We start from the raw sequence: 23,542 nt of genomic DNA, 5'->3' as shown, positions 1-23,542 counted from the left end.
GAAAGATTTCCATATTACAATTGACCAGGAATCCTTTTGGAATTTTTTTTCTCCATATAGTAAATACATGAAAATGGCCCAAATCAAATTGCTTTAAAATACACAATACCATAATGGATTAAAATCTTAACACTATATGTTAACATCACTGCTTCAACTCTTGGTCTGTTATTACAAATATGATATTTATAAAGATTGTTATGCTTTGGGACTGTGTCTGTCGGAGATTAATCACACCAAGGCAACTCTTGTGAAGGGGGTCATGTGGCCTGTTCTTTAGTCAGCCTAACAACAGGCCTGGGTGATGTGACTGTTAAAAATTAAAGGGAGGCCCAGGTAGTTTTGCTGGAAAGAAGGTGTAAGGTGTTCACACATGCAGACAGTGGCAGCAGCATTTGTGTTTACAGTGGTTAGACTGCTAGTCTCCAAATCCCAGGACGTGTTGAGAATGTCTGGCTGTAAAAAGTTATGCTTTAAACTGTCCAATTACTTTCAAGATAGAATGCAGTTGGGGTCTAAAGAATAGCTAATCGGCATTTCTACCTGGATACAAGGCCCATGTGATTCACATTGCCATGGAGATGGGCTTTGAGAGGGGAAGGGTTTCCAGGATATCCCTGAAACACTCAGAAACAGGCAGTCTGCCAGGATCCAGGAGAGAGAGCAACAAGAGGCCGAAAGCCACCATGGCTCACCACGCAGGAATGCGGGTGGGAGCTCACGCTCGGATTGAAAAGACCAAATTCAGGAGGATTTGGAACAAGGCTAGAGGATTCACCGAACCTGTGCTACAGGGAGAATCAAAAAGAAAAACCCTTACCCTGAAAGACGGTTCCATGGTTAAACGCTACCAGTCTGGGAAAGCAAAGGAACAGAAGTAAACCCTTGGGAGCTAAGAATCACTTTAGATTGGGTCCGGGAAAATCAAATGTCTACTTAAGAGACAGGATGAAGTATACCTGTATAGTGGATTTCTCAGTTGTGTTAAAATTAAAAGGGGAAAGTTCAGTTCTGTAGTTTAAAATATAAGTTGCCTGTAACAATCATGCCTTTAGCCTGTTTGTTACAGTAAACGTCTTAAAATATGCTATCTTGTCATGTCAGCCTTTCAGCCATCAACTGGAAGTTCAAATTTCTCTTTTTTAAAGTTAACAGTCTTTATAGAGATCATAACACTGTGTGTTAGCTGACCTCAACTAAAAACAGCAGCTGGATGCTACAATTAGACTCAGTGACTCTTGACTAAGTAGAAGGAGTGCAAAAGAAAACAACTATGGGGGAGAATTTTTTTCTATTTGTGACCATTCATCAGGTACAAAATGAGGAAGAAAATGACGAATTTTGTAGAACCATGTCCTATGCCCAAAGGAAATCTAAAATACCTCTGTGCCATATTGGTGTAGGCAATAACCAGGCATCCCATTAGAAACATGAGTTAGGCCCCTTACATATACTAAGGAGGGACTCGATGCCCACTTTAGGATGCCTCAGGAATTTGTCAACACTGAGCTGAGCATGCTTTCTTCAGTTTTTTTAAACTTCTTGTTGCACATTCAGCAGCTGTTAAAGGCTACCAGCCAAAAGGTGAACTCCTCAATTTTAACTTACCTTAATATAAGGACTGTTCTAGGCTGATCTGAGTTCATCCATCCCCCCTTTTCTTCCACATACCCCCACCCCATCTCAATTTCTAATGTAATGTTCCTACTCCTCATTACTATCCAACAGCCCCTGTTGGAAAAATATATAAAACATTATATGAGAACAAGGACTGGCTCAGCTGTAATATCTTCAAAGAAATAGTCTGTGAACACTCAGTCTGGGCACACCCGTTAAGAATGATCACTGGGTTGTGGGACTAAACTTAAGTAATATGCAATTATATTAGGCAGAAAGGGGAGAAAATTCAGGAAAAAATGCCATAGTTAAATAGAAATGGACACTATAATTTCTTCAAAACCACGGCATGGAGAAGGTGCAATTTTAACAGAACAAGCGTGCTTCCATTCAAAAAATAACCGAAAATATGCAAGGCTAATAATCTATATTTCTTCAATCTCTTTTAAAAAGAGATATGAATTTTCCAGCCACTGTCAGAAAGAATAGCACAATATTTCATGTTCTAAGATTTTACTGTACCAAACAAACTCAAGTCAACATAGGCCAAATGCTACTTAACAGGTGACTAATGCCCCAATTACAAAACATACTTTCCTATTAAAAAACTAACACAACTGAAACACTTTACAACCTACCTGTACGTTACGACAGACTGCCAGCAGATACGTAGCCTTCAAGATTGAGTCCCACACCCCTCCCGGCTTTTCAGCCTGGAAGGTTATTGTGCCAGATCTGCATTTATATAACAGTTAATCTTGAAAAATTACCTTCAGCAGCTTCTGCAGAACATTATCATACAAATATTATCATGTCTTGGGATTAGCCAGCAGAACTACCCGCAATTGGTTTGATTTGTTTCCAAGAGGCGCCCCCTCCTCCTTCTGGATATTGATACGAATGCGAAACTTTATAGGCGGTTATGTTTTAAACTGTGTCCTTTAATTTAAGGTAAAACAAAATGTCTCGAAATGGGGCATGGTGAGATCATGCTGGACTCTGCCCTTCTCTCTACCACATCAGGGTGAGTCTTCCAAAATTCCAAAATCAGTCACTCAGTCTTCTAAGTATCCCCAAACTGGCTTCCAGCAGCAAGGCCCACTCCAGCAATTCCTTGTTCCTTAAATTTCCACAAATCCCGTCACTTTGAACAGAAAATCAGTTCCCCTCAGCATCCTGCTCAGTGGCCAACACAAAACAGTCTTTTACCCCTGTTTTTCACATAGCAACTATTTCTTTCTCCCTCTCCAGCTCTCTAAGTATGAGAGTCTGTGTCCAGAAAGATCAGCTGCCCCTCTTTTGTGTCAAGGTGTGAAAACTGGCACTTGATTTTCTACTTGTTTCAATCTGGGGCTCTTTCCCCATGACAACCAGGTCACATGGACCAGTCTCCAGGCAGAGTTCAGTATGATCTCACCATGCCCCATTCCAGGGCATTCTGTTTTACCTTAAATTAAAGGAAACAGTTTAGAACATAACTATATTATAAATTCTCACATTCGTAACAATGTCCAGGAGGAATAGGGGGGCCTTTTGGAAACAGATTATTCCAATTGCAGGTACTTCTGCTGGCTAAGCCCAAGACACAATAATATTTGTATGTCAATGTTCTGCAGAGGCTGCAGATTAAAAATTTCAAAACTAACTGGGATGTGAATGCAGGTCCTAAATGCTGGCAGCAGTTGAAATAAAGAAGACATTCATAATCCACTTCATTGGATTCTGTTTTTAGTCAGTCCCACAAGTGGACATGCCATAAAACATAAAATGTAATAGAACGTTTCCACAGCTCCCTATCTTTGGCCAAATTTTGGAGTGTGACATAAGAATCTTAGAATGATTACAGCACAGGAGACCATTCAGCACATCAAGTCCATGCCAGCTCTCTGTAACAGTCATTTATCTAATCCCATTCCAGGCCCTCCCAAGGTCCTGCAAATTCCCTTACAAATTCACAACTGCATCTGCCTCCAGCACCTTTCCAGGCAGTGTCTTTGAGATTGTAACCACTTGCTGTGTTAGAAAGCTTTACCTCATGTCATCTTTAGTTCTTCTACCAATCACTTTAAGTTTGTGTCCTCTGCTTCTCAACCCTTCCGCAAATGGGAACCATTTCTCTCTATCTACTCAGTCTACACCTTTTATGATTTTGAACACCTCCATTAAATCTCCTCCCAGCCTTTTCTCCTCTATGGAAAACAACCTCAACTTCGTCAGTCCAACCACAAAATCCCTCATTCCTAGAACCATTCTTATAATTCTTTTCTACAGCCTCTCCATAAGCCTTCACACCTTCCCTGATGTGCGATTCCCAGAATTGTACACAATATTCCAGTTCAGGCCAAACGAGTGCTCTATAAAAGTTAGTCAAAACTTCCTTGCTTTTGTACCCTATGCCTCTGTTAATCCTGTATGCTTTTTTAATCACTTTTTCAACATGCCTGGCCACCTTCAACAATTTATGCACATAAGCCCCCATGTCTCTCTGTTCTTGCACCCCTTTTAGAATTATATTCTTTAGATTATATTGCCTCTCCTTGTTCTTCTTACCAAAATGTATTACTTCACACTTGGCTGTATTAAATTGCATCTGCCACTTGTCTGCCCATTCTTCCAGCCTGTCTATGCTTCCAAGTTTTGTGTCATATGCAAATTTTGAAATTGTGCCCTGTACCAATTCATTAATATAGATCAAGGAAGGCATTGGTCCAGGTGCCAACCCATGGGAACACCAATATATACATTCCTTCAGACCAAAACACAACTATTTACCATGACTCTCTGTTCCTGTTGCTCAACCAACATCACAACGATGTTCCCACTGTCCCTTTTATTCCATGGGCTTTATCTTTGCTAACAAGCCTATTATGTGGCAAGTTAACAAACACCTTTTGGAAGTCCTTTTACACCACATTAACCGCATTACCCTCATCAACTCTCTCTATGTCATCAAAAAACTCAATCAAGTTGATAAAACACGATTTGCCTTTACCAATCTATGCTGGCTTTCATAAATTAATCCACAGTTGTCCAAGCAATTATTGGTTTTGTCCCAGATCATCATCTCATACAAACATACAAAATAGGAGCAGAGGTAGGCCATGCCGCCCCTTGAGGCTGCACCGCCATTCAATTAAGATCATGGCTGATCTGTTTGTGTTTCGAGTTCCACATTCCCATTTATCCACAATAACCATTGATTCCATTGCCTAACAAGAATCTATCTACTTCTGCCTTAAAAATATTCAGTGACCCCACTTCCACCACCTTCTGAGACAGAGAATTCTTGTTTTTTGTTTCAATGATGCACACAGGCCGTCGACATTGTAGCTGAGCTAACTTTGTTAGCACATTTTCCTAACATAAACACATATCTGCAGTAACTGAATTCTATCCAGACAGACTCCAACATGTGCTATCTGACCTTCAATCCCCAAGTCAAGTAAATCCGTTCCTAGTACGGAGTACCATATAGTATCTAATACTGGAGTCCACTACCACAATCAACTATTACCATGACAAGTTCCAAAATCGCACAACCCTCAGAGAAAAAAATTCTCCTTATCTCTGTCCTACAAGAGCAACCCCTAATGTTAAAACAGTACCCCTTAGTTCTTGACTCAACCAAAACAGGAAACATCCTTTCCACATTCACCTCGTCAATGCCATTCAGGGTCTTATCTAGTTCAATCAAGTCACCCTCACTCTTCCAGTGGAACAAGCCCAGACTGTCCAACTTTTCCTCATAAGACAACCCGCTCATTTCAGGTATCAATCTAGTAAACCTCCTCTGAACTGCCTCCAATGCCTTTACATCCTTCCTTAAATAAGGAGACCAAAACTTAATTACTTGCTGTATCTGCATACTAACTTTTTGTGACTCATGCACCAGAACAGCTAGATCCCTCTGCACCTCGGAATTCTGCAGTCCTTCTCCATTTAAGTAATACTCTGCTTTTTTATTCTTCCTGCCAAAATGAACAACTTCACATTTTTTCACATTAAACTCCATCTGCCAGGTTTTTGCCACTCACTCAACCTATCCATATCCATCTGCAAACTCTTTGTCTTCTGCACTGGAGGGGGTGCAGAGGAGATTCACCAGGATGTTGCCTGGGATGAAACATTTAAGTTATGAAGAGAGGTTGGATAGACTTGGAGCAGAGAAGACTGAGGGGCGACCTGATCGAGGTGTACAAGATTATGAGGGGCATGGACTGGGTGGATAAGGAGCAGCTGTTCCCCTTAGTTGAAGGGTCAGTCACAGTGGGGTATAAATTCAAGGTGAGGGGCAGGAGGTTTTGGGGGGGATGTGAGGAAAATCTTTTTTACCCAAAGGGTGGTGACGGTCTGGAATGCACTGCCTGGGAGGGTGGTGGAGGCGGGTTGCCTCACATCCTTTAAAAAGTACCTGGATGAGCACTTGGCACGTATAACATTCAAGGCTATGGGCCAAGTATTGGTAAATGGGATTAGGTAGGTAGGTCAGGTGTTTCTCACGTGTCAGTGCATGCTCGATGGGCCGAAGGGCCTCTTCTGCACTGTGATTCACAACATACTTTGCGACCTATCTTTGAGTCATCTGCAAATTTAGCTGCCATGCCTTCGCTTCCCTCATCTAAGTCACAGCACTTCTGACATGTCTTCCTTCTTCCTTAACCGAGGGTTCCCACCCACTGTGGTTGACAAGGCCCTCAACCGTGTCCGACCCATCTCCCGCGCCTTTGCCCTCACACCTTCCCCTCCCTCCCAGAACCATGATAGGGTCCCCCTTGTCACCCCACCAGCCCCGGCATTCAAGGGATCCATCCTCCACCATTTTCGCCAACTCCTGCATGATGTCACCACCAAACACATCTTCCCTTGTCAGCATTCTGTCAGGACCATTCCTGGTCCACTCCTCCATCACCCCAACATTTCATCCCCTTCCCACGCAATCGCAGAAGGTGCAACATCTGCCCCTTTACCTCCTCGCCATCTAAGGGCTCAAACACTCCTTTCAGGTGAAGCAGCACTTCACTTGCACCTCCTTCAATTCGGTCTGCAGCATTCGCTGCTCCTAATGCGGACTTCTCTACATTGGGGAGACTAAATGCAGTCTAGGTGACTGCTTTGCGGAACACCTTCGCTCAGTCCGCAGGCATGACCAAGACCTTCCTGACGCTTGCCATTTCAACATACCATCCTGCTCTCATGCCAACATGACCATCCTTGGCTTGCTGCAATGTTCCAGGACTTGAAGCATTAACTCTCTTTTTTTGTCTCCACAGATGCTGTTGGGCCTGCTGAGTTTTTCCAGCATTTTCTGTTTTTGTGAAGGAAACATTTTGGTTCACTCAGTAAAATGGATACAGTAAGCAGTCATCATCTGTTATTGCCTACTGTTTTGCGTAAACCTCAGATTTGTTGTGGTCATGTTATTGTGGTGGCTCTGTATACACTAAGTTATCAAGTTCTACTGTTTTTAAGAAGTTTCAGCATATACAGACAGAATTCAGAAGCTGTATCACCCAACCTAGTTCACAATTTATAAATAATATGCACAGAACTAAAATTACATCATTCTTTTCCTTTTGTCTAAAAAGGTACTGGGGATCAATGCCAAATATAGTATACGGTGAATTAAATGGAATACATTGATTGAAGTCCCTCTAAGCGTCTAGCGTAATGATGCATGGACGGAGCATTTGGTTTGTGCTACATGAATCTTGGCAGAAATAATTTTTTTTCTTTATTCTTTTATGGGATGTGGATGTCACTGGTAAGGCCAGCTTTTGTTGCCCTTCCTTAACTGCCCTTGAACTGAGTGGCTTGCTAGGCCATTCCAGAGGACAGTTAATAAAGAGTCAACCACATTGCTGTGGATCTGGAGTCACATGTAGGCCAGACCAGGTAAAGATGGCAGATTTCCTTCCCTAAAGGGCATTAGTGAACCAGATGGGTTTTTATCAAACAATCGATGATAGTTTCGTGGTCACCATTACTGAGACTGGCTTTCAATTTCAGATTTATTAATTGAACTTAAATCCCACAAGCTGCTATGGTAGAATTTGAATCCATGCCCCCAGAGCAATAGCCTGGGCCTCTAGATTACTAGTCCAGTGTCATTACCACTACACCACTGTCTCCCCCTTTTGAAACAGAGAGGCCTATGGGTTACACACATTTGATCTGGGAAAAAAAATGAATGTTTATTTTGAGTAAAAAGGCAACAGAATACCTGACAAAGTTGGCCAGAAAGTGTTTTGGGAAGTAACAGAATACATGACAGTCAAGTTCTACTGGATGGAGTACAATAAATTGTTGCCAAAGAAAGAGAATAGGATGGCATATTAAAAGGTTACTCAATACCATAATGTAAAATATTTTGACACTCAGGTTACTCATAAGTTGCTAATCTACAACACAGTCACTACCTTACAAGAAACAAATCCAAATTGCACAGCTTTATTTTCTTTTCACAACAAAACTTGGATCCAGAGTTGCATTGCTCATTCAAGATATTATATGTGATGTGTTTGCATCTTCAGACCTGATTTTTGGTAAGAAAATAATGGGAAATTTGAAGGTACTTTCCTGTAAATTCAGGTGAAAAGTGATTTCTGTTTAACCAATTCACTATCAGAAACAAAATATGAGAATTTATTGGCAGAAAATAGGTAAAAACTGATTGAAATGATCTAACCACTACATTTGCGGTTTCTGATTCCAACTACTTTACTCGACTAATCATAATGTAAATTACATTTCAGCGTCATTACAATATCTTGATGTGTATGTGCACACCTTGCTGCCCAAGTAACAAAGTGAAATGCAATCATTAGTTGGCTGACCCATGCTAAGTATTGGCGGTTTTATCGTATTTGAATATTTTTGTCACCAAATAGAACAGAGTTAAATAGGTGCACAGCACATTGAGCTCAAGCAACAACCACCACTGAACTGTAAATTGACACCAAGCTGCTCAGTTCCTAATTGTTCATTGTTCTATGGCTCAAATAGCTGACATGCTCCAGGCCTAGTTCATCACAGATGTGCAGAGGAAAACTGACTGCAGAAATGGGGCAAAATCTTAGGGAGACTGATTACTACCGGAATACAACTCAGCCATTGCAGCAGTGCTGGCAGAGAAACTGTCTCCTGAGCCTATACAAAGCATCCTCAGGGTTGGTGCTAAAAGGAAAACAACAGGTCTTTCAAAGGTAATCACCAAGAGAGCAATAAGAATGAAAGATGCTTGAACAGAATCTAGGGTCATTTAAAGGAACATGGTCTGGTGAGAAAAATGTACCCCATAAGTATTAAGTGTTTTTAGCATATTATTCCTTGGTGGGGGTGCAGCTGCAAAATACATACATCCATATATTTTAATTGACTGTTAGTGGAACAAAAAGGATATAAAACATGAGAAATGTGAAAGACAAGTTACCAACCCTAGTTTAGCTGAAAGTTACGGCCTGGTGACTTCACCAGTTCAGATTTATTTCTGTAACCTAAAAAGGAACTTTTAGGAGGAACGCAAGAGGCAGTGACTGTGGATCTTCCATGCATTTTGGCCTTCAACTTGGCCTCTCTAAAATTTCATGAAACCGATGACTTCTTAAAAATACAGTAGCTTCTTTCCAATATTGGCCTTTAGTATGCAAATCATCAAGATGTAAATTTTCAGCACAAATGAAACAGATTTTTGTTCTGAGAAACTACTTAAAATGTTAACATTATTAATTCATCGAATTGTATCCAGTGCCTCAGGATATTGTGACGACCTTTGACTGGAAGCAGTACAGTAAAGGAAATGTGTAATTTCTTTGAAATAGCCAAGGAATTTGTAATTGTTTTCAAAAATGTTTCAAAAGGACTTTTAAGAATTTGCATCAATTGTAAAGGGATCACCTGTAATTTTCTTGGATAATAAGAAATACTTGCCCGTGTGACCTGAAGTGCCTTGACCTGGAAGCAGTGCCAACAGGAAGGAAGTTAAGACCAGAAGTCGTGTGGCTGCAGGCACAAAGGAGAGCTACAAGCTGAGGAACTGGAGGGTGTAGACGATCAGCACACAAATACAGACACAAAGAGAAAGCAGACAGAGGCAAAAATAGGAACAGAGAGAATTCTTGTCAGGAGAAGATGCAAATTACTCTCAGCAAGAGCTCAATTTTTCTGTTTGGCAGGAAAGAAACCAGGAGTTCTTGGAGGTACTGTGCAAGCTGGCTAAGATGGTCTAAAATCTGGAAAGTTGTGTGAAAATTTCAGAGAGCTAAAGGGCTGGCTGGGTTCCCAGAAGTGGCCAATGAATTAACCGGGGTGTTATTGGTTGGTCAATTGAAAAGGAATTCTGAAAGCCACACTAACCGGATTGTCATGACCCGAGGGAGAGAGGGTTCATAGAAGCGTGCCTTATTGATGATAATCGCACCCATGAAACTCGAAGGTGAAAGCCGTTGTCGGATAGGACTTCTGTCCTACCCTGCATAAATAAAAAACAGCACATTGTAGAACTGTGTAGCTACACAGTGCAACATTTGTCTGGGGAGTGATGTGGGTGCTTGTGGTTCTGTAAGACGTTTCTTTGTTGTATCAACTACTTAAAGTGAAATTTACCTTTTTATTTGAAGTATCAACTGCATGTTAATTCGCGTTTAATTTGCATTGGTTCTGATTCATGTTAAAGTAAAGCTACAAAAAATGGAATCTTGTTGGCAATTTCTTCTTTGGGGGTCATTTGATAAATTTAATTATCTTAGTTTAGGGGATCCTAACAATATGCATAAAAAATTTTGCCTTGAGCCTTACACTATGATAAACTATGCTATAAATATGCTGATTCTGAATGTGAATACAGTATTATCAGGACTACATAGGGAACTGCAATATTCAGCTTAAAAATGGCCTGACAATTTTTAATTCAACCTTTTGCCAATGAAATCAGGAATTCCTTTTCTCCTTTACTTCTGCCTTCTGGTTAGCACCATCCAATGAGTGTGGCTGAGATAAGGAGCTCTTCCCATGAAGCACAGTGAAAGTAAACCTCTGCTCCATGATTCATTCCCATAAGAACTTTAAATAGAACACAAAACTTTCTGAAAGCTTTGATGATAAAACTCCTCACATTACCTTGATATATCTCAAGAATGCCCCCGAATTGAATCTTATTTTAAGTTAGCTCATCTCAGTCGAGGCAGTGGTATAAATATTATAGTTGTCATGAAGGTAAAATAGTTAGGGTTGTAACTCCTAGACAGTGCCCCCTACTGGAAATTACATGTTATAAACATCTATACAACATTGTAATTTTGCGTATTGGCTCTGTATTTGAACAGTCTGCTCATGCTCATTTTCAAGGTTCTCACAATAATAATGGCTATTTGGTCAAGGTACAGCCGGACTTACTAGTGCTAGTATAAAGTACACTAGAAATTCCTGCCATTAGGCAATAAAGGGAAGATTTTTTTTTAAAGTTTTTGATTATAGAGGTCTGTGTCACATTTTAGATTTGCTTTCTTTTCCCACCAAAATATATATTTTTCTTGCATAAACACCTTGATGGTAGTTTCCATAAATTGCATGTTTTCAATATCCTAGTTGGTCATTCATCTAGTTTAAAATCAACTAGGTTATTACAATAATCCAAATTTAGCTCTTGTCACACCCAGTAATGGCATGCTATATTCATAACTTTGAAAATATTAATTTTATCCAGTGTGGAATCTTTTGGATCTGACTTTTCTTTTAAAATGGACAATATGTGCTGCAAAACATGGCTGCTGAAGGTCATCGGATCTGCCTGTGAATTCAAAAGTTGCCACACTATCTTGCAAGGACAAAAGGATACATTCCAGACTAATAGGTGTTAACTGCCCATATCCTGAGACTATCCAAAAGACATTCCTGAGTTGAATAGGTCTTTCTGAAACAAATAGACAGTGATTGTTTCAACACTCCCTCAGAATAAATGTCTTCAAATAATAAACCAGGTTGTGGCTTATCAACCTAAAGCCAAGAGCATATGTGGTAAAAGGAACTGTGAGAAACCATATGGTAGGGCAGCCAAGTAGGTCCCCCTTTTAATCCTTAAATGCTTTGTGCAGGACACAGCAGCAACAGAAAAGGCAGTAACAAATATGCCTTAAGAACTGGAGATTGTAATATTGTAAGGTCTCCAAACCTGTTCCTCTCTGGGTCCACCAATACTGCCAACCGACCTCCTAGTAACAAGACTACAAGCAACTAACTTCACAACCTCCAGAAAGTCCATCTCTTTGAAAGAATCCTGAAATCCTCTTCAGCACATGACTCTGGCTGCTGAACCTACTTAAACTGAACTTCAGAGTGAAGACATCTTCTCCATCACTCCTGCAATGCACGTTTTCCAGAATAAGGCAATGTGAATTATGAACTATTCCTTTTTTAATAACTTGTAAAAGTGCACTATTCTCTTTAACTGTACTTTCCTTGAGTGTGTATGTTTGTACATGTGACTGTGAGAGTAAATGCCGTAGCGTTAGATTTTGGGGTTAGCGCATTAATAAACAATGAACGTCATTTAAACCCACGAGAAGCTTGCTGCTGGTTATTCAAACTGTCCACACACTCCAGGATTAAAAAACACACACATATTCCTTTCAAAGCTCACTGATTATGGACAGTAGGGAAGCACACAGGGAATTTAGTAGTTCTTTCTCACCCTGTCTGTAACACTATCAAAATTTGGGCAAAATATTATATAATCAACATGCTTTTGAACCTTAGAAGGAGAAACGAGTTATCTTTCTTTCTTGGGAATAAGAGGTAATATTTTGAATGGTTCTGGAAAGGTGGACGGGACTATTGTGAAAGCACTACATTGACCAACAAAAACTACTATTTGTATTTATATAGCACATTCAGCGTAATGAAATGTCCCAAGGTCTTCATTGGAGCATTATAAGACAAAGTATGACAGCAAGTTACATAAGGAGAATTAGGACAGATGACCAAAAACTTGGTCAAAGAGGCAGGTTTTAAAGAGTGCCGTAAAGGAGGTCGAGAAGTTCAGGAGAAGGTATTCCAATGCTTGGGGCCTAGACAACTGAACCCATGCCCACGCTAAAATCAGGATTCACAAGAGGCAAGAATTAGAGGGGTGCAGATATCTCAGAGGGTTGTGGGGTTGGGGAAGATTACAGACAAAGAGAGGGCGAGGATATGGAGAGATGAAAGCAAGAATTAGAATTGTAAAATTAAGATATTGCTTGACCAGGAGCCAATGTAGGTCAGAGATCAAAGGGGTGATGGGAAACAGGACTTGCTGTGAGTTTTAGATAACCTCAAGATTACAGAGGGTAGAATGTGAGGGACCAGCCAGGAATGCGTTGGAATAGTCGCATCTTGAGGTGACAAAGGCGTGGATGAGTATTTCACAGCAAATCAGCTGTGACAAGGGCCATCTTAGTGATGGTATGAATATGAGGTCAAAGCTCATTTCAGGATCAAATGTGACACCAAGATTGAGAACAGACTAGTATAATTACATACTGTTGCAGGTATAAAAATAGAAACCTGTTTCTCGATGGCATGGAACTTCTACTAGGTTGACTGATTACATGGCAGACTCTTTCGTTAAGCTGCACCACAAATCATTAATTCAAATACAATCTTATGGCAGACTCTATAGATTGGTGTAACCCAATTGCTATCACATGACACTGAAGTTCTTCAAGCTGAGTACTCTTATTTTCTAATATGTGTACTTTAAATGCAGTCCCAAGTTTTTCAAGTAGAATTCAAAACTGACTCTGCTAAAAATGTAAATGACAGAGCCTCTATGCAAAACAGTGAAATATTTTTTAAAAATCAATAAATTTAGCAAATTAATGCTTCCCTATTACAATCCTATCCAAGAGGTTCTCACACAAAATGATAACATAATTAGTTACAAATTTTGCAAACACCACCGATTTACTTTCACATTTGTACATAATTTAGTGGGATTCTTCACTGCTTTCTAATCCAATTAATGTGATTTTTTTTTAACTCTACAGTCCTGAGGCAAGCAAAAAGGAATGTTATTTTAATATGCAAATTACAATCAGAAAGATTATTATACAACAGTGTATTGTCAAACAGCATTTTTCGATCTAGCTTTGACAAATTTTTTTTGCTTAATTTTTGTGTGGTGCCACATCCAAATGCTATTAAAATGTATTTCAGAGTATTTACAGCTAATAATGGCATTAAAACTATATTGCAATTCGTTTTTAAAAGCAGAATATCTCTAGTGGCATAGATAGTAATGCCGAGGCCAACAGCCCTCACAGTTATAACTGAGTAAATGAAACAGAAATTTTTGGCATCTGCATATGTTCAATTAAATGTGGAAATCTGTAAGTTGCTGCCAGGGATACTCCTCCATAGGGTGCACTATCCTCGTCAATAGATATGGCACTGAATTCAATATAATGACATGAAATTGTGATACTTATCCACTAATTACCCAGAAACATGCCTGAAAATGTAAAAGCTGTGTAGTAAGGGGTAAGTGAATTTTTAACAATGTGATAAGCAACAATTCCTGCCAAAAAACCTCCCTGTCCTGAAATCTGAATTTTATAATTATGGGGTCTCATTCCTTCAGAACCTAATTAGTGTTGGCGATTTTTAAGAAATTTAAAGTAACTTTTTTTGCTTTTTGTAATTGTCTTGTATTTCTCTCTTACACTTTCATCTGGCTCTTCCAATCTTCATTTCATTTATGGTAAGTAATTTAAATCTAATTAATAGTTCTTGTTTTATATTTCCTGATTTAGATTCTGCATGTCTCAGTGAGGGTTCTTCAATCCGATTGGCTGAAGTGCCTCTCTGTTTCTTGCCATGCTCATTGATGCCACAGATGCCCTGCAGAGGGCATCACACTGGATCAGGCACCTAATGACAGCAAGCCTCTGTCCACAACCGCACAAAAAAGTTTGTTTCTGAAAAAAGGAGACATGTTGCTGAAGCTTTTCATCTTGCATACATCAGGACAAACACACAAATGCTAAATTTCAAACAATCACAATAACTTATTCTACATGAGAAAAGGGATGCTGATTATTTGGCAAATCTGACTGGCCAAGATGTTGCCATGGAGAAAACAAAAGGAAACCATAGGCTCCCCATGTTTCCAGGTAATTCAAAAAAGGTGCAAAGTTTAAAAATTTTCCTTTTGTTTGCAGAGAGTGGGTCCTTGTGTATGAACATATGTTGCTTCTAGCAAGCATAAACAAACCACATTGTGTGCTTTACTGGTTGTTAAATTGGTTGTTAGTGTAGCTATGAACACAATCAGGATTGTTCAGCAAGCATTATCTAATCGCGGAATCGCATTGCACAGAGACATGTTCACTGCAAACAAAAATATTATGTTCAGGCCTTGCGTCTTTTTTTAACTATCCAGAAGCATTGGAAGCCTATTGTTTCCCCATTGCTTTCTCCATGGCAACTCCTCAGCCACTCAGAGTCATCTTGCCGATCAATCATCACTCCTTTTCTCCTGTAATATAAAGTGTTCTGATTGTTTGAAATTTGACATTCTTGTGTTTGTCCTGATGAATGCAAGACATAAAGCTTCAGCAACACATCTCATTTCAACAATAAAAAGTTTGTTGGCAGCTGTCAGTGAGGTGAACAATTAGTGCCATTTCTTCGCCACTGATTGCAAATCCCAGACTGTTAAGTTCCTACAATAACTCAAATTTAACTACCAATGGGTAGTTTGGTTTTAATTCTTAGAAAGAGAAAAACATTTTTTATTAAAATTCAAAAGACTGCTTATAAAAGAAATTAATTGCAATGTATCCTATACATAGGAAAAACTGCTTACACAACTTCAATTCTCTTTTTTGAACTAAAAGGTCTAATTCTTTGTCCTCCAGTAGATTTGAGGCAAAATGACATAACTACAATCAAATGATACACCATAGCTGTACATTTTTCACAGAAATTTGGAAAATAACAGTTTTATTTTTAAGCAGAGGCAAAATATTCTGCTAAGTTCTACAACACAGCTATAAGGTAGCACCTTTCCTGAATGCAATGTAAACAAGCAATGACGGCAATCTGTCAGTAACAATAATTAATGTCACTAACTGGATTTATCCACAAAGTGGCACATTGTTCAAAAACTGGGCTGAGAAATTTTGTTTGTGAGCATAAATGTTAGTAACACTTTTTTAAAAATGGTTAGAGTTCAAATCAGCACTGTTATGGTGCCCCTAAAGATATACAATTCTTGCAAATATACTGTTGAAGGTGTGACAGGACAAATTGTGCATCCAGCATTTATTGAACAAAAGTAACACACCTTTATAACTTTACTCTGTTGCAGTAGCAATGTGGAAATACTAGCACACAATGTTTGACATGTATGAAATAAATTAATTACATTAATTAAATTGATAGACGAACATCCCTAAGCATAATTCCAAGACTAGAGAAACTTTCTTTCCTATCATTGAAAGAAAATTTCTTCAATGACTACAAGATATAAGCAAGGAATGTCATAAAAATAAACTATTTCATCTCAAGTCCTGGATTATAAAATATAGTTGTAATAAATTACTTCAAATGTGTCCCATGTGGGATTTTTTTAAAACTTAACCTTTCCATCATAAAGACATCACAATGCAACAAAAACCCAAATGTTACAGCTAGATTTCTCGACAACAGATGAAGTTCTGCAATGTTCAGTACAGAAAGCAAAGGATTTTCATCAGCAGGGTCGCACTATTTTATAATCTTCAAACATATATGTATTTTTAATTTCCTATTTGTTCATAGTTCAAGGAGTAGGGCGAACAGGCTTGAGCTAGCTGCCCTTACTAGCTGGTTTTCACTGTCTTCGGCCTAGCTGCTGCACACATCATTTCACAACAACCAATTATTCAATTTCTGCAATAAAGAACCTGTCATAAGAGTCCAGGCTGGCAGGAAATGTTCTGCCCCTAAGCTTTGTAACCGACCAATGTCAGAGCAATGTGAATGGCAACTGAGGTAAATTCTGTCTTCTAACCCACTACACCTTTCTGGTTTATGGAGAAAGAATAGAAACCTTAACAAATGGGATGGTGGCAGCACAGAGACAGGTGGGGGATGGTGTTTTGGGGCAACGACTAAGGGTAAAATATGCCTTACACAAGTACATACTGATCTCTGGAATAAATTACATGGAACCTGGCTAATCCTCGGCATAACATAAATTTATCACACCAAAATTTAAAAAGAGAAGGCTCATTAGCCTCAAAGGAAACACAGCCAGGCCTTAGAGTTAAAGTCTAAAACAGTACTGAAGCAGGCAAATTCACATCATAGATCAAATATAAGCAAGTGTCTCAACTAAATGATTCCAAATGCATGGCACTGGGGTCAGGGTAAAAAAACATAATTCTTAGCATTTCAACATCTCATTACTTCAATGTCCAAATACCAATGTCTAAGTACCAAGTTTTGTATCTGAAAAGATACCGGCTCAAAAATTGCTGTCAAAATAAATGAGGCTAATAGTGGTCACCAATATTTAAGTGCAAACGCCACAGCAACTTCAGGCAAAGGACAGAGGCACAATTAAACACATGGTTAAAAATGCATATCCAAAAGTTGCTGGCTGAGTTGCGCTGCTCCACTGTTAGCTTTGCAAAAATGGCATCTCACTGTCTGGCTTCCCATTGAAATGCATTGAGCTAGGTGAAGTTCCAGTATGTACACTGTAGATATGAAGTAACTTCATCACAGAAAGCTAAGAAAGTTATTTCAAGTCTTAAGTGCCTCTCAAAAAGGTGTGAAGTGTTAATTACTGCCAGTCAACCTCTTTGGCACTGAAAATTAATTATTATAGGTTCCTTCAAGGCTTGAGCTATTGATGGTGTTTTTTAAATTAAATTAAGTGATTTGCTTTTTCTCTCTTTTTGTTGCCTCTCTTAATCCAATCTTTTTTCCCTTTTATGTCACTTTCTGCAGCTAATTTGACACTGAATTCATTATTCTAAATTACACTTCCTTGTGCTGTTACTTTCACAGTACCCTTGGCTAAAGAGATATACAGCTACAGAAGCAAGATGCTGTGAATGTTGGAAATCTGAAATTAAAACAGACTATGCTGGTAATACTCAGCAGGTCTGGCAGCATCTGTAGTGAGCAAAACACAGTTAATATTTTGTCATCAACCCCAAACATTAACTCTGTTTCTCCCTCAAAGAATTATGCCAAATCTACTGTGATACACAGTTACTTATTGTGATTACTCTAAAGAGTCCATGCTATTTTCAAGCAACTTGAAGGACAAAATATCATGAGATGAAACAAGTAAGGCTAGGTCTAATTAGTAGTAGGGCTTTTTTAATTTATTTATACATTCATGGGATGAGGGTGTCAATGACTAGGCCACCATTTATTGCCTATCCCTAATTGCCCCAGAGGGTCTGAAGTCAGGTGTAAGGGCAGCAGATTTCCTTCCCTAAAAGCATTATTGCTTTCACAACAATCAGCAAGGGTTTTGTGGACATCAAACTTTTATTTTCAGATTCTAATTGAATTCAACTTTCACCATCTGCCATAGTGGGATTCAAACCTGGGCCCACGCAGCATTACCCGGAGTCACTGGAATACTAGTCCAGTGACAATACCACAATGTCACCACCTCCCCCCTGTTCACCGTCCAGTTACAGGAATCTTTTGGGCCATTAATCAATTTACATGGAGTTAGTAGTACTGAAAAATGACATGGTCTTGAATCATGTTCAAAATAAGTTTGCTTATTTTCTTTAATTTATCCTGGTGCTTTGAGCCAATGTTTTCACAAAGTTAGTGAAAACAACATTAAGTTCACTTTGTTTTCACTCTCAATATTGATGTAAAAAATATGAAAAAACAAATTTACAAGTCTACTCAGGACCAGGTCTTATGTTAAGAATAAAGAAATCATCCTGTCTGTTAGTTCAGTAAATTTATTCAACGATTAGCTGATAAACCTATGACCTTAGTCTATGCTGAGTTAGAAAATGGGGCTCAGCATCATTTGGTTAGAGAGAGAACAATCATGCAAGACTCTGCTTGATCATTAACTCATGATGCATTTGAAAAGCCCATATGCAGACACTAGTTTGAGTTGGGATTAGTTTTAGCTCTACTCTCCTTCAGTTATGAAGAAGAGTCATATTTGACTCAAAGGTAACTGTGTTTCTCTCTCCACAGTTGCTGCCAGACCTGCTGAGTATTTCCAGCACTTTCTGTTTTTATACTAGTTTCAGCTCTTATTTCCCCACAGTCAAATGTCCTGCCAGTATTCACCGTCACGTATCAATAACGTCCATTTGCACAGGACTTGAAGACTGTCTGGTACCTATGAAATTATATTCCCAAAGGGTCAAAGCCTTCCAGTGAGGAGAACAGAAAATCGGCAATGAAAAAAAACACTGGAAGAATAAAATATATGGTATAAGGTAGTCCCTGCCACTCCACTGTCAAAAGGCACTCAATACCATCCCACTGGTCACATGATGCTGTTTACCTGCAGGACTAATTATTTTTGTCCATTGCACATTCACCAACAGAAATTTAAATAAGCTTCAAAGCAAAACATTAATTCAATCTTACATTTCCATTGCTCACAAGAAAGGAATCAAACTTACTCAGCTAAATTATCTGGTTACTCACTACTAGTCATGTAATTTGTATGTAAAAAATACAATTCTCTACAAAGAACTGTACAATATTGTAATATCCACATTGCTTTCTGTATGTTAGGTAGTGGACTCCCAGATACCTTGCAATAGTTTAATCAAACAGCCGTTTCCTCAACAGCCAGTCATTTAATTACATATTAAATGATAAACCATATAAAGAGTCCAAAACAAAGCACCTGAACCACTGTTTTTCTTCATTTCCCCATTAGTTTAGTATTGGGTTATGATCATGGATTACTTTTATCTTATTGGAAATCTTCAATCTAAATTCAAATCATGTTATCAATCTTCTGTGACACCCCACTGTTTTCAAAACATGGCTTTAAAGTATTTAAATGACCTAACATAAAAATATTAGTTGCAACAAGGTTGCATTTCTTGAACAAACTATCAGCAACGATATTAAAAGGAAAATTTAGAAATGCTTGAATTCCAAAATAAATGCAGAAATGCTAGAAATACACAGCAAGTTAGTCAGCATCTACCAAGAGGAAAGACATAATATAACCTGTCTGAGATCATAGATGGGGATTTTGTGGAAAATGTCGTCAACATCCCTCAGCCGTTCCTTTTAATTCACTATCCCTAATACTCATGTTCTGCCAAGCCCCCCAGCCTCCCTCTTCACTTTTTATTACATTTATCTGTTACCTCATTTCCTTAATAATACTACTCCCTCCTACTTATCCTTCATTCCAATTGCTACATCTACCTTACACCCTTTGGAACGTGAGCATAAGTTCTGTGACCTACCATTCTCACTTCAGATATTATTCATTTCATCAATAACTATCCATCTACTTCCCCCTCTCTTGCTCCCAAGGACCAGAGGCAGCAGGTTCTTGCACTTTGTTTCTATCCTATCCTCCCCGCCATCCATTTTGCTCAAAAAAGCCCTGTGTCAACCCACAAGCTGGCTGCCAATCCATTACCTCCCCACTCTCCCATTGGCTACATTTATCTCCCTCTCAGACTATCCCTCCAGCCCTTAATTTCCCATGACAGCATTTCCCATGCAAATAAATATCCTCCCCAAAGCAGATTGCATTGATCCACCTAACTTAGTTGATCTTCCAGTTACTGATTTTAATTCCCCTTCCACAGCACACCTTCCATCTCCACCCTTCTCAGATACCCAGTGTCCCCACCCCAAGCTGGGTTCACATTAACTTCCTTTGATTAAGCTTACCACTCGCTTCTCCTACCAACATCCCCTGCCCACCCCATCCATGAGATAGGCAATGCCCCAGCCCCAACCCTCTCCACCCCAGCACTAACTGAACTTACCAGTCATTAGCACTTACTCCATCTCTATGGGAGTCTCCAATGCACTGCTACCTTCTCCCTCCCTGCCTCCCCTCCTAACCATCCCACCCACTCCATACCTTCTCTATTCCCCAGCCTCCACACCCTTGGTAGAATAATTGCTCTGCAATTCATCTCAAAATGAAGAGTGCCCTTTATTTCGATTCCCCATGTGCAACATCGCAGGAGCATTAACCTCAATATTAACCTCCTGTGGGATGGAAAAGGGTCAGAGATGTTAAAAATGGAAAAAAAACTTGTAATACATCCTCAACCTGTTGCATACATGCTCATGGAAAGGTGGTGCACTGCATTGACATATTTATATCAGGCTCCCACCGTGCAATTGGCAACTAGATTTAGATTGTAAAGTTACTCCGCAGATTTCCTGGCAGTCGAGAAACCAGCAGTGAAAGGGAGGCACGAGCTGCTGCCTTCAAAAGGTAAGAGCTTTTCTCAGCACTCACTGTGGGCAATGAGGAGCAGGACTGCTTCCCTGGCCCCTCATGGAAACTTTTCACCTCAACCTCCCCACCACAACCACCTCGCCAGCCCTCCACCCCACCACCAATCCTGCCTCTTTCTTCCACCCACCTAGGTAATGAGGTTACCTCTATAATGATCACATCATGTGATATATTAAGAACAAAACAAAATATTCATCAATCCACAATTTTCCAGTCACCTCAATGTCCTCTTTTAAGGAATTCTTTGCTGTTTTTAAAGCATCCTTTGTAAGCTGATAGACGAGGGAGAGCCAGTGGATATGGTGCATTTGGGTTTTCAGAAAGCTTTTGATGAAGTCCCACATAAGAGGTTAGTGTGCAAAATTAAAGCCCATGGGGTTGGGGGTAATATATTGGCATGGATTGAGAATTGGTTAGCAGACAGAAAACAAAGTGCGGGACTAAATGGGTCTTTTTCGGAATGACAGGTGGTGACTAACGGGGTATCGCAAGGATCAGTGCTTGGGCCCCAGCTATTCATAATATATATCAATGATTTGGATGAGGGAACCAAATGTAATATTTCCAAGTTTGCTGATGACACAAAACTAGATGGGAATATGAGTGGTGAGAATGTTAAGAGGTTTCAAGGCGATTTAGACAAGTTGAGTGAGTGGGCAAATACATGACAAACGTAGTATAACGTGGGTGAGTGTGAAGTTATCCACTTTGGTAGGGAAAACAGAATGGCAGAGTATTATTTAAATGGTGATAGATTGAGAAACGTTGATGTACAAAAGGACCTGGGTGTCCTTGTACACCAATCACTGAAAGCAAGCATGCACGTGCAGCAAGCAGTTAAGAAGACAAATGGTATGTTGACCTTCATTGCAAGAGGACTTGAGTACAGGAACAAAGATGTCTCACTGCAGCTGTACAGGGCCTTGGTGAGACCACACCTGAGTAGCGTGTGCAGTTTTGGTCTCCTTACCTAAGAAAGGATATACTTGCTATACAGCAAAGGTTCATCAGACCAGCTCCTGAGATCGCAGGATTGTCGTATGAGGAGAGATTGGGTCAACTAGACCTATATTCACTGGAGTTTAGCAGAATGAGAGGGGATCTCATTGAAACGTATAAAATTCTGTCAAGGCTGGGCAGACTGAATGCAGGGACGATATTTCCTCTGGCTGAGGGGGCTCTAGAACAAGGGGTCACAATCTCAGGGTATGGGGTAGGCCATTTAGTACTGAGATAAGGAGAAACTTCTTCAATCAGAGGGTGGTGAACCTGTGAAATTCTCTACCATAGAGGGCTATGGAGGCCAAGTCACTGAATATATTTAAGAAGGAAATAGACATCAAGGGGTATGGGGAGAGAGCAGGAGTATGGTGCTGAGATAGTGGATCAGCCATGATCATATTGAATGGCGGAGCAGATTCAAAGAGCCAAATGTCCTACTCCTGCTTCTATTTTCTATGTTTCTCTGCCTCACACACATCCAATAGAATCCCATTGCATAACAATGCAATTAGAATCCTGAGACAGCATCCACCACTGTCATCTCTAAACTTACTTAGTTCCACCAGCAATACTGCCTCCTGCCCACCCACAACCAACTGAGATGGTTTTCCTGCTCCATTCAACGTTCCACTTCTTTACCTCTTAGTCTCTGTCCCCTTCCCTTTCTTTACGTTATGCTCTCTCCCTTTCCTCCTCATCTCCCCTCTCCCATTGCACCTCCCCACATATTTGTATCCTCTCCCTCCCCCATCTTATCTGCGTCTCTCTTCGCCCCACCATGAGCTCCCTTGTCCCGAACCCTGTAACCCTGCTTGACCTGAAACATTCAAACTGGTCTTTACTACCAGGGTGCAATGACACAAGAGATTGGTTATTATACTATATTGCAAAAGTCCAGCAATGCCCAACAGCAGTTTTGATTCAACATGGTGCAATTAATTTATTTATTAAAACACTGACTAATTTATTTCAGGCCAGAGTTATCTAGCTGGATAATTTTTCCACCCAGGACTGATTTTTCTACTTACTTCAATATTACAGAGTCAAAGGACAACAACATGAAAGTTGGTGTAATTTGTTTAACTTTCCATTGTTGGTATTTCTGGAGCTGGCAGCCACAGGGAAATTAATTAATTTTCAAGTTAAATTTGTTTACGTTAAATTTGTTAAAATTAAAGTCACTCTTGTCACAGATGGAAGAAATGTGTATTGCAAAAATAATGTAATTGGGTTTCTAAAACACATTTAAAGCACACAGGAGTAACTGAATTGTGATCATTAGGTTTACACTATCCTTTGTGAGAGGAAGTGACATCATCCCTGTTTTGGACTCTCTCACCAGAGGAAATAGTTCCTCTCTATCTACCCCATCAACTCCTTTCATCATTTTAATCACCTCAATTAGAACATCCTTTAATCATGGGTACTGGCCATCCTCCAATATTCCTGGATGTG

General features: G+C 39.6%; 1 protein-coding gene across 1 annotated transcript in view; it reads right to left on the bottom strand.

Annotated features, from left to right (window-relative positions):
* The window catches only part of tmem135 (transmembrane protein 135), a 480,064-nt gene that overhangs the window by 351,000 nt on the left and 105,522 nt on the right, over positions 1-23,542 (bottom strand). The gene's annotated exons all lie outside the window — the stretch shown is intronic.

Source organism: Cetorhinus maximus, chromosome 7, assembly GCF_964194155.1.
Source record: "Cetorhinus maximus chromosome 7, sCetMax3.hap1.1, whole genome shotgun sequence".
Classification (NCBI taxonomy): domain Eukaryota; kingdom Metazoa; phylum Chordata; class Chondrichthyes; order Lamniformes; family Cetorhinidae; genus Cetorhinus; species Cetorhinus maximus.
This window is presented reverse-complemented; position numbering and strand designations above follow the sequence as displayed.